The sequence below is a fragment of the Sphaerodactylus townsendi genome, linkage group LG04 (genome assembly GCF_021028975.2).
Source record: "Sphaerodactylus townsendi isolate TG3544 linkage group LG04, MPM_Stown_v2.3, whole genome shotgun sequence".
Lineage (NCBI taxonomy): Eukaryota > Metazoa > Chordata > Lepidosauria > Squamata > Sphaerodactylidae > Sphaerodactylus > Sphaerodactylus townsendi.
This window is the reverse complement of record NC_059428.1, coordinates 103,157,338-103,169,661: the sequence shown is the minus strand read 5'-3', so window position 1 is coordinate 103,169,661 and position 12,324 is coordinate 103,157,338.

Sequence of the window (12,324 nt, the reverse complement as noted above, 5' to 3'; positions counted from 1 at the left end):
TGATTTACCTTCTAAGGAAAGAGGTGGCTGCCTACTTACTTTTGGAATTTCTTGCAATTGTTCTTTCTCTACCTAGCATGCAATCATGTTAATCCAACCAAGTTGCTGCAAAATCACTAAAGAGTTTATTTGTATTTTACAGATCAGCAGTCTTACTGTATACTTTTTGTGGACCAAAGTCCAACTTCTTTATCCCTATACTTGCAGCGGAAGAAGAAACAGCATTTTGGCCTAGTGGTCAAACTTTGTGTCTTCGAAACATTTTCTGTGAAATCATTCCACACACCTCATCATTTTGGGATTGCCCTCTTTTTCTCTTCAATTGCATTTATTCAACATACTATTGCTGCTGATGGTAGAATGTCATCCATGATGCAGAAAAACAACCCTCCCCATTTTTTCTTTTGCACAGATGTTGTCGCATTACTGCACAGTTACTTTTGGAAGCAGCAATTCAAAAATGTCTCAGCTTCCATTTCTCCTGGAGCAGGCACCATTACTCCCCTTTTTCAAAGAACCACATTTTTCTGCCAAATTTAGTCTGCAGTAATGCATGATTGTTACTGCAGGAGACACTATTACATGCAGCGATTGCTCTTAGTACTCTTTTCAATCTCTGCCAGCTTTAAAATCACTCTCTACCCTACCATTATATTGGTAGTTTGATATGAAATTGACAAAGCTGATACAATCAACCGTGTGAGCGTACCTCTGCCTGAATGTTAAGATTGCAGGCTCTATTTGAAGCTAACAAAACTGATCCAGTTGACCATAATACTTTGTATCTCTGCCTCAATATTACATTGCTAGTTCAATATAAAGAGATTTTTTAAAAATCCTTTTGAAAGTGGAAAAGGAGGGGGAGGAGAAAATGGCTGAAGAGGAGGTTGGGCAACTACACAGTGTGTGAATAAGGGCCAGGTGTTTGCACAAAATGGAAGCAAAAAAACAACTGGAGTAGATACCATTACCTGAAGGAACATGAACACGTAGCCCACCCCCACCACAAAGAACTATACTTTCCAGCCAAATCAGAGCTGCAGTAACATGTGATCTTACTGTGGCAGATGTTGTCAATTGTCTCCTTTAAAAGCAACTTCTTTTGTCAATGACCTTGCTGTGGTAGTCTGTTGTCAATTGTCTCCTGCAAAAGCAACTTACCTTCTCAATTTCACTCCTAACTGTGGTATCTTCACCTTAACATTATATCACTAATTCAAGATGATATTGTCAAAGCTGGAACATTTGACCCAGCTTGTGTCTGTGTCCTAATGTTACATAATAGCCCAATCAGAGCCCACAAAAATTAGCCCTGCTTGTTTGTTTTTCTGCCTGAATGCTCCATTGCAAGTTCTATATTGTAAGTTCTCCATTGCAAGTTCTATAAACTGATAGAGCTAATACAATCAACCATGCTTGTGTGTGTGTGTGTGTGTGTGCCTGAATGTTATATCGCTAGGTCAATATGTCAAAGATATAACAAATTTTAAAAGATTCCTTTCAAAAATGGAGGAGAGGAGAAAATGGATGAAGGGGAGGTTGGGTGACTACTTGAGGGCATGGATAAGGGCAAGGTGTTTTGTAGGATGAGGAAATAAAGATGGTTTCAACATGATCACAAAGGAAGTTGGCTCAGAAATCGATAGAAAATAATCTTGATAAAAGTGCTCAGGAAAAAAAATTGAAGGGAAAACATTTCCAGAATCAACTGGAGGAAAAAACATGCACAATTAAAAGGTGAAAAAAACAACAGCATTTAGCAGAAAGATATGTAGTAAACAACTCGAGTGGAAAAGGACATAATCCCAGATCTGATTAACTGGCAGTGATGCTCCTCTTCCTTGTTTTTATTTGAGCTCATGATTTTACATCTGTGGAATTAGGTTGAATATTTTATAGTTCTATTATTTTCTATTGTTTTATTGTGTGTTTTAAAAACTCTTTTTACCACCTGAAGCACAGGAAGTTAGGGCTGGATTTACATATTTCAAATAAATAAACAAAATCAGATTTGTTGTTGTAGTGACTGATCACTGTATATATTGCATATACAGCCGAGCTTTACATGGAAATATCACAAATCTTACCTGCTGCACACAATTTTTCCTCTGTATTTATATTTGTGTGCATCAATTTATATTTATATTTGCATGTATTTGGTGTATCTATAACTAGATATACCAGTGGTGGATGCTGCTTCATGCATCTAATAAAGGTGACTCTGCTAGTACACAGCTACACACCAAAAAAGTAAAAAGTATTGAAGACAAATGGTGATGCCCTTTGTAATTGCCCACAGAAAAAAGTGAATATTTGAGGTCCTTTCTTGAAGAGGATTACACTTTTTCCAGATCACTTTCCCAGATCACTTTCTAAAAGCATGTCTCCTTTCCCCAGCTGGACTGCATTCTAGGTTACAGTGAGGTGTAGCAGCTGCTTGGAAGATTCAGCCTTTTTTTTCTAAACTTTCCCATCCACATGGCTACTAGTCACATGCTCATCAGCCTTCTTAATTTCCCTGATTGGAGGGCGGGGAGAGTCCTGTCTACTTGCTGTACCTCATGATCTTTCCTGCCAGTGGCCATAAAGCCCACTACAAAGTCCCCTCTTGGGCACTCTCACAAGGTGACAGCTCAAACATAATATGAAACAGATCACATGACTTCATTGGCCCCCACATTTCTGTCCCCCCTTCTTACCAGCACTGCTATCCTTTCCACTCTCACAATCCAGTGCTTCTCTAACTAATTTTGGCTTCCATTCCTCCTAGCTTCTTCATTAATAATAATAAAGTGCCCAGGTTAGTCTGATCTTGTCAGACCCCTGAAGCTAAGCTGGGCCAGCACTGGAAAGTTGACGAAGGAATGAACACCAGGGTTGTGAAGTGGAGGCAGGCAATAGCAAACCACCTCTAAATGTCTTTTGTCATGAAAACCTCACCAGGGGTTGCCATAAGTCAGATGGAACCCTCACCCCCAAAACAAAACAAATCAACTCTCCCCCCCCCCCCCAAAAGTGTAGTCAAGTTGCAGCAAACTTAAAGCAGCCTTTCATGGGGTTTTGAAGGCAAGATACATTCAGAAGTTGTTAACCATTGCCTGCCTCTGTATCTCAACCCTGGTTTGCTTGGTTGTCTTCCATCTAAGTACTAACCATGCTCACCCCTGCTTAGTTACAAGTTCTGACAGACTCAGGCTTATCTGGATTATTCGGGTTGCTAACTTGTTCATTTCAATAACCATATTGGTTCTCTTTCCTTTCTGACTCTTCTCCCTAATGTTTCTTTAACAGATTTGGTTCTTTCTCAACAGGCTCTGACCAAATCTTGGCTTTCTTTGAATTGTTTCGTTTCTGATTTCGAGTGCCTCCCTCTTCCACTGTGCAATGTTTTTGTCTGTTATTTTCCTGCACTGTCACACTTTTACTTCTGTTCAGTGTAAGCTTTCTTTGTGACTTGCAAACCTGTCAGTCTGAGCTGTTTGTAGGAAGGGCAGGTTACCCACTTAGCAAATATTGTGTCTCAATTGGTCCTAACAACATTTTGAGTTTTAAGAACATGACATTTCTATTATGGATGCCATTTAAAAAAAGCCTAATGCTTCTCTTGTCTTGCTAGCAAAACCTTTTAGAGTTGTGGATTTATATCTACCCTAGAATTGTTAGAGCTAGAGTAGTACTTGGAAGTCAAGAACTGAAGCGCAACTAACTTGGGATGTTAAGTACAAAGCAGGCACTTTTGTTTAGAAGCTCCTCTTTGGAAAACAAATTTAATAAAGTTTAGGTCTCAACTTTTAGTTTGCTTCTGTTGAACATTTTATGAATCCTGGCAGACGTGTATTAAAAATTATGTATAATACATAAGATCTCTCATCTTTCTTCTTCTTTTCACTATTTTTAGGGCATGGATATGTCAAGGCAGAACTCCCCTGTTAGAAAGGACTGCCAATGCTTTGTGCGTCTTTAGCGCAGTGGGGTATGTCATTGACACTAAGGATCTCCTTCAATATTCTCTCTCTGTCTCTCTTGACATTTTTGCAAGGAGGGAGAGAGAGAAGGGAGGAAGGTGCATATAATGCTCCTGCTGCTGAGCACGATGAATTAAGTCAGCTGGGGTAAGAGTGTGAAGTGGCAGGGATCCATTTTGATGAATCTCATGCTGATTTGTAGCCCCAATTCTGGCTGTTAGGTAACACCAAACACCTGTTTGGAGTACTAGGAAAAGATGAAATAAAAATGTTGTATGGAAAATATGCCCTGAACTGTGGCTGTTTGTTTACTGTCACACAATAATTAATTTGGCTTTACATTTAGAAACTACCTGAAAAGAGGTTTTTTCTTGTATTTGTTTCCAGTGATTCACTCTTCCTGGAATGAGGAGGGGCAAGCTCTCTAGTGGAGAGGCCTGGCATTTCTTGATCTTTTTTTTTCTCCTGCACACCAGATTACTTATTTAACAATCTGTTTATCTATCAAACCAAAACTGAAAGGAGGTAAAGTGATTTCTTTAAAATTGGTGCTTGGTTAAGAGGAGGTTTATACTCCTCCATAATTTCAATCTTGTCTGCAGACAAAATCATAAATGATGCTAACACTTTTCACTTAAATATCAGTGTGATGACATCTGATATCTGTAGATATCAACAGTATGTCAGTACAGACTAAATGGCTGTTTTCATAATAACATTATCCATGTGAAATAGTTGGGGGAGCTAACATGCATTCACACACATACACAATACACTACTGCAGAAGTAAACTAGAGCGATTGGATTCATTTCTCTCTCTCTCTCTCTCTCTCTCTCTCTGCTCATTTTCACTATATTTATGTATCATTCCTTTCTTCCATGAAAGTCAAGGCAGTACACATGGTATTTCCAAATGGCTTCTTATCCAAATATGAGCATTTGCAAAGATTATCGTATCCAGATTATTTATTTATTTAATATTATATTTTTCCCCATTGGTGAATGAAAACAACTTACAAAGACACAACACAATAGAATTTAGGGTTAAGAAAAAAAACTACTGTTGAGCTGCAACTTGATCCAGTGGACTACGATTCACGAACTAATAACCAGGGATCGCTTGCCTTTTGTCACTTGCCCTTAGGGTGTGGCCAGAGGTGAGTCTGCATATCTGCAACAGGAAGAGAGACAGATGTTTCTGTGTCATGTGCCTTCAACCCATGCCTGAGACCAGAGCGTAGTCTATCAGTTGTCCAAAAAATCAGTTTGAATTCAGAATTCAGAAGAGAGATGTAGACCATGATGCATCTCGGAAAGATGCATAGAACGTGGTCTCCATGATCCACATATGCACTGTACACATGGAACAAACATCTGAGACCTTCAGGTAGTAAATGAAGCACTTCCTGCCAAATCCAGTAAGTACTTCAAAATATGGGCAAGTCCTTGTTAATGGTATGAAGGCTGTAGAAGGTTGTGGAAAATCCTGCTCCCATGATTGTTTCCCAAGCTGCTCCAGTAAAATCCTTCTTTTATAAGAATGACATGATACTCTCATTTTTCTTGCTGTGCCTTCATAAGAATTCTATGATCTGTGGGAGAGACTCATAATGTAGTTCTTTCCATGCCAACATTGGCTGTCTCATAATTCTAATAGTACTGGTAAAAGATGGGACTGGGTTGGCCAGTCTGGGTTGGGAAATAACTGGATATTTGGGGGGTGGAACCTGAGGAGGGCAGAGTTTGGAGAGGAACGAGACTTCAGTGGAGTATAATATCGATTCGATTTCGAATACCTTTAATGGCATATAAATAGTTTAAGATTAACTTAGCAAGATAACAGCCTTTACAACTTTACAACTTCTGACGAGTTAAAACAACACCATTTAAAATTTAGCCACCGCTTCCAACAGCTCGTAGTTGTGGCTGTTTAAAAGATATATAACCTTCTGTTTATCTGTAATGCCTTCACTTCCATGCAGGAAGGGGATTATGTGCTTCTTCCTACCTATCTCATAAAAAGGACAATTCAACAGCATATGAGATACTGTTTCCACAGAACCCATGCCACACGGGCATTTCCTTTCTTTATGTGGGATTCCAAGGTGGCATCCAAGGCTAAAGGAAGAAGGCAGGGCATTACACCTAGCTAAGGTGATTGCTCTATGCCACTGGGCCTCAACCAGGAGATAAAGGTACTGGTCTACAATTAATCTATCCACAGGTATTCCCAGAGAGATCGGGGAACAGGTTTTATTAGCTTCCTCTAGCATCTGTTGAAACTCTCTGTCAAAAAGTCTCTTCTTGATAGCCCCATAGACCTCCTGGAGTATAATATCAAAGAGCACACTCCAGAGCAGCCATTTTCTTCAGGAAAACAGATTTCTGTACCCGGGTGCAACTAATCTGGTCACATGGGGAGTGCAAAATTGGGCCCCCATGTGACCAGACGCCTTTCAGCCCAACAGCCACTGCACCTGAGTAAGTTTCTCTTGCACTGTGACTGCTGGGCTGGAGCTCTTACTCGTGAGTAAGCATTTTTAAAATAAAGCACTTATTCACGAGTAAGCCTCGCTTCCTCGCAAATCGGGCTTTGGCGAGAGGAAGTCACACCTGCCTGCTGGGCCGGGAAGAGGGGCTGGCTGGCCATGGCCAAACAGTTGGGACATGAGAGAAAGTTGTGCCCACCTACTGGGCCAGGAGCTGTGTTGGGAAGAGGGGCTGGCCCCAACTCATACTTGCAAGTAAGCATTTTTAAAAGTACGCGCTTACTAGTGAGTAAGCCCCACTTACTCGTGAGTCGGGCTCCAGCCCTTCTTCCTGGCTTGCATCTCTTTTCCCTGGACACAGTGTGTAACAGACTTCTCTCTGTGATACACCTCTGAAGATGTCAGTCACAGATGCAGGCCAAACATTAGGAACAAGATCTACCAGACCATGGCCACACAGCCTGGAAAACCCACAACAACCAGTATCTTTGTTGAACTTTCATTTTGTTAGTTTTAGTCCAACTCTCTAATCTGCTCGGTCATTTTGAATTCTGACCCTACCTCTGGGGTATTATTTACATCTCCTAATCTAGTGTCATCTGCACATTTGATTAGCATGCGCTCTATTCCATCACCCAAGTCATTTATAAGAATATTGCATAGCACTGGGCCCAGGACTGAACCCTGTGGCACCTCACTTCTCTCCTGGATGAAGAGAGGCCACTACAGATACCTGTCCTGGCATGAAGGCTATTGATTAAAAATCTACCTGCTCAAAATTACTTTTGTTCATGCTGTCCTACTAACTTTAATGGAACTATTCCAGAGCAACTGAACCAAAAATGGTTTACTAAATTACAAATTAATAAATTGAAATAAGAAAGAAGGCATTTTGTTGGTACAACCAGTAAATCTCCCTCAGAACTGCATTTCTTTGACAGCTGTGAGCATGCTGAAAGTTACTATTGAGTAAGCCATTTACATTACTCGCTCTGGGTGCCCAACAGTGACTGATATAAATATTTTATTAGGCAAGCCGGCAGGTTTCTGAAGATTATATGTCTTATCAACTTGACCCTTATAATTATGTTGTCTTCTGTAACTGTGGGATCTCTTTTAATTTTGCAGCTCCTTTGTAAATATTGAACCAGAAAGTATACAATCATAAGCAAAATGAAGCACAGCATCAGAGCAGGTGTAAACAGGGAATCTCCTGACTGCTGGAGTGAAGATTCACATCCTGATCATTGGTAGAGAGAATGCAAAGCAGAGCCTTTAATTATGGCGGTTGTGGCATATTTTGATCTGCTGACATCTCCAAATATGTTTTTCCTCAGCAACCATTTTGAGTAAGCTCTTTTCACCACTGTTCTGTCTAAAAGGACAAAATGATTTTAGAATAAATTATCTATTTACTAATGTCAACGCAAAGTCAGGGCAAAGCAACATGTTTCGCATCATGCAGAGTGTTCTTCCTTTCTCCCTTGCAAAAGTCAAAACTGCTTATAACAATGGTTCCCAAAGTGGGTGGTACTGCCCCCTGGAGGGTTGGATTAGCTAGGGGACACTAAGAGGCAGGGGGGTAACTGTGGGGTGCTGGAGGTGGGCCTAGTGGTGAGATTCAGCAGGTTCGCACCCCTTCAGCAGATCTGGTTGTTAAAATGGTGCTTGTAAACAACCAGTTGTTAAATTATTTGAATCCCACCACCGGAACCGGTTGTTAAATTATTTGAATCCCACCACTGGCATGGGCCCCTTCAATTGTTCATTTCTTTAGAATAGATCAAGATATGGAATCATGTTGGCAAATCTTGTGGAAGCATCCAAAGATGGGTTGCTCATCCAGCCTGTCAAACTACTTCTGCTTTTCTTTCTCCACTTAGAAAATGGAAACCCTTTCTATTCATCATGATGGTCAAATGGAAACCCCTTATTCATGGCTTATATATATTTAATGACAGATGCAGGGAACAAATCAAAATGAAGTGTGGTTGGCCTCAAAGCATGGTGTAGTGGTTAAGAGCAGGTGAATCTAATCTGGGAAACCGGGTTTGAGTCCCCACTCCACATTCCTGCTGGGTGACCTTCAGAACTCTCTCAGCCTCACCTACCTCACAAAGTATTTATTGTGGGGAGAAGAAAGGAAAGGAGTTTTTTTAAGTCCCCTTGAGTCTCCTTACAGGAGAGAAAGTGGGGTATAAATCCAACCTCTTCTTCTTGTAAGAAGCATTTAGCTATCTAGAGGCAAAGCTTTTGATGTGATCCGGGCAAGTGATTGGCTCAACCATAATATGCTTAATTGTTTTTTTCTCACAGATAATATGCTTAATTGTTTTTTTCTCACAGATAAAACACCAGGCCAAGGCGAACATATTTTGATAGAAGACTGAGTAGGGGAGGGTTAAATTTGTCTTCACTTTGCCCTGGCTACAAGTAAATGTGTAAAGCCTTGTTCAATATCTGCAAAAAGTCAAAATATCTAATCATGTATCTCTCTCAAACGTATAGTTCATGCTGAATCCCAAACTATTTATTTGAACTTGTACTTGCTACTACAAATTTTAGACAAAGTAAACTAATGAGGATGACAGGGAAATTATGTGTTGAAGGCCGCAAACAGAATTCAAAGCATTTGCTCCCATCATTAATTTCAGCACAGATCCCAACATCAGTTTCTCTCAATATATACTCCAGACCTTTTTCCCAATCTAGGGCCCCTTCCGCACACGCAAAATAATGCGTTTTCAAACCACTTTCACAACTGTTTGCAAGTGGATTTTGCCATTCCGTACAGCTTCAAAGAGCACTGAAAGCAGTTTGAAAGTGCATTATTCTGCATGTGCGGAATGAGCCTAGATCTCTCTAACTCAGTTACATTTCAGTTAATTTACTACCAAATACTTATATTCTCTCTGCATCCAGTGTCCTCCCCTCAAGAAAAATGCCGTTTTTTTCTCTTACACAGAGAATCCCTCCCCTAATTAGCAAAGATTGTAAGAAACCTTTTTGGTTCACAGAAAAAAAAATCCAAAACCTACAGTTATGTAATAAGATCAACCAAAATATCACAAACAGAATTAAGTTAATATAAAGGTTCCAACTGTATCTTCAGTCAGCTTTGCTATAATTTGTTGAGCTCTTCATTACAAAAAAAAGTCATTTATTCCATTTTTGTTGCAGGTCACTTCTGACTGGTGCTGCAGCTTCTGGCCCCAATCCAGTAAAGCTCTTAGCCATGCAAGTAGTTCTAGCAAGTCCAAACATGCTAAAAGTATGTAACTAAGTGCTTTGTTGGACTGGGGCCAGAATGCTTAGAAGACGAATCCTTTGGTTTAATAGACCAGCACAATGTTTCCCAGCTAGGCTTCTGCCCATTACTCTGCGCTTGTACTTCAGTGGTTAATACATTAAAGAGTAGTTGCAAAGGTAATTCCTTGCTTTCCAAGTACTGAGGAAGGTTTTTGTCCTCTCACATGGAACGAAGCTATGCCAGTCACTTGGGGACTAGCAACTGATGCCATCTGCTGGCTCCTGAACTGGCATCTGAGGACTGCCAATGTTTTCTCCCTGCCCCGATCCAGGAGCAGCAGTGGTGTAGGAGGTTAAGAGCTTGTGTATCTAATCTGGAGGAACCGGGTTTGATTCCCAGCTCTGCCGCCTGAGCTGTGGAGGCTTATCTGGGGAATTCAGATTAGCCTGTACACTCCCACACACGCCAGCTGGGTGACCTTGGACTAGTCACAGCTTCTCGGAGCTCTCTCAGCCCCACCTACCTCACAGCGTGTTTGTTGTGAGGGGGGAAGGGCAAGCAGATTGTAAGCCCCTTCAAGTCTCCTGCAGGAGAGAAAGGGGGGATATAAATCCAAACTCCTCCTCCTCCTCCTCCTCCTCTTGTTCTTGTTCTTGTTCTTGTTCTTCTTGTTCTTCTTGTTGTTGTTGTTGTTGTTGTTGTTGTTGTTGTTGTTGTTGTTGTTGTTGTTGTTGTTGTTGTTGTTCTTCTTCTTCTTCTTCTTCTTCTTCTTCTTCTTCTTCTTCTTCTTCTTCTTCTTCTTCTTCTTCTTCTTCTTCTTCTTCTTCTTCTTCTTCTTCTTCTTCTTCTTCTTCTTCTTCTTCTTCTTCTTCTTCTTCTTGTGAAGGTGCCTTAAACTCAAACCATAGGCCCATCAAAGTCAGTGCAGTCTAATTTGACTGGACACAGATTTCCAGGGTCTCAGGTGTTCTTCCACATCAGTGTATTGTTGAAGACTTTCATGGCTGGAATCAACTGGCTGTTGTGGGTTTTCTGGGCTGTGGACTGTATTCTGGTAGTTTGTACTCTTAATGTTTTGCTGGCATCTATGGCTGGCATCTTCAGAGGCATGTTACGGTAAGATGTGTTTCTCTCCATGGCACATGTGGAGTGATCCTGTAGTGGAACGGGGGTGAGGTGCATTTACATGTGTCCAGGTGGAGTTCATTGCATTTGCCACTGTTCCGCGGAGAGAAACACATCTCACTGTGACATACCTCTGAAGATGACAGCCATAGATATGGGCAAAACGTTAGGATCAAAAGCTGCCAGACTATGGCTACACAACCCAAAAAACACAAAGCAGCCAGTCTTCCACATCACCTGCTACTTGATGCTTTTTATCTGGATGTTCTGGGGCCTGAACTTGGGATCTTCTGCAGGCAAAGCAGATGTTCTACCATTGTGCCATGGTCCCGCCCAGGATGCAGGCTGTGGCTACTAATAGGAACTGAAATTAGCACCACAGATGCATATAACATATAAAACATACAAAGTCAAGAAGTTTCAACCTTTGGAATTAGTGATTACATCTTCAGAATGTGGAAGGGATTCTAGACTATCTCACGAGAAGACTATGTGTACTCTGTTCCACAGAAAGATGCCAGTTGAGGTGCAGCAGTTGAGAACATTGTATGCTTCCACATTAGAATATAGTCCCAAAGAAAAATGAGAATTAACTTTAATTTTTACAAAACTGTATTTTGTGCATTATTGAATATGGTACTTTGACACAAGAGCATGCGAAAATGTATTTTTACTTTCAAACGGATGTGGGGGAGACGATCTAGGTAGGCACTGACCCAGCCAGAGCATTCTACAACAAAGAAGGTCCAGCATTCTTTCTTCTGTGGCGGAGGAATATACAACCCAACTATCATCTTTCTGTGGAACTGGAGTATAGTCCAATTTCTGACTAAGTCCATGGTGTGTTAATAAGCTGAAGCAGCAGATGGGCTTTTCTTCTGCTTGCCTCTCATATATTCGAGGGACAAAATAAGACTGGTTTTGGAACATTGCATGGTTCCTCCAGAGAACAAGGGGCAGAGGATCTGCCAATATTTAGTATATAGTAGTGAAAATTGGGAGTTAGAACTATTTCTCCTAGTCAGCTGTATAGTTTTTAGGTGCAGGAGAAGCTTCTTACTATGTGAGGGATTTACCACTTCTTGTTTTTACATTACTTAGGGAACACAAGTACAAGCACTCCTGAGAGACATTTTTCTGTTAATATTTTACTGTGCTTTAAGGCAAATACAGACATAATAATCAGAAAGCAAAATTTCAATCATGATATTTTTCTTATTGTCCCAGCCTTGAAATCTGTGAGGAAATCCACATCATACAGTTCCCTGGACTTCGACTAATGGGACAGAAGAGAGGTGACACATCGACCTAACACAGCTTAATGCATTAAAATCAATATTTGTTTTCTTGGTTTGGCAGTTTAAAAAAAAATTAGAGAGTCACCAGAAGAAGAGCCTCTTCTACCTTTCATAATGATATAGAAATGCTACATCAGCAGGCACATCCCAGAATGGTATAAGGAAAATTGACATAGTTGCTTAAGTTGAGGAGTTCT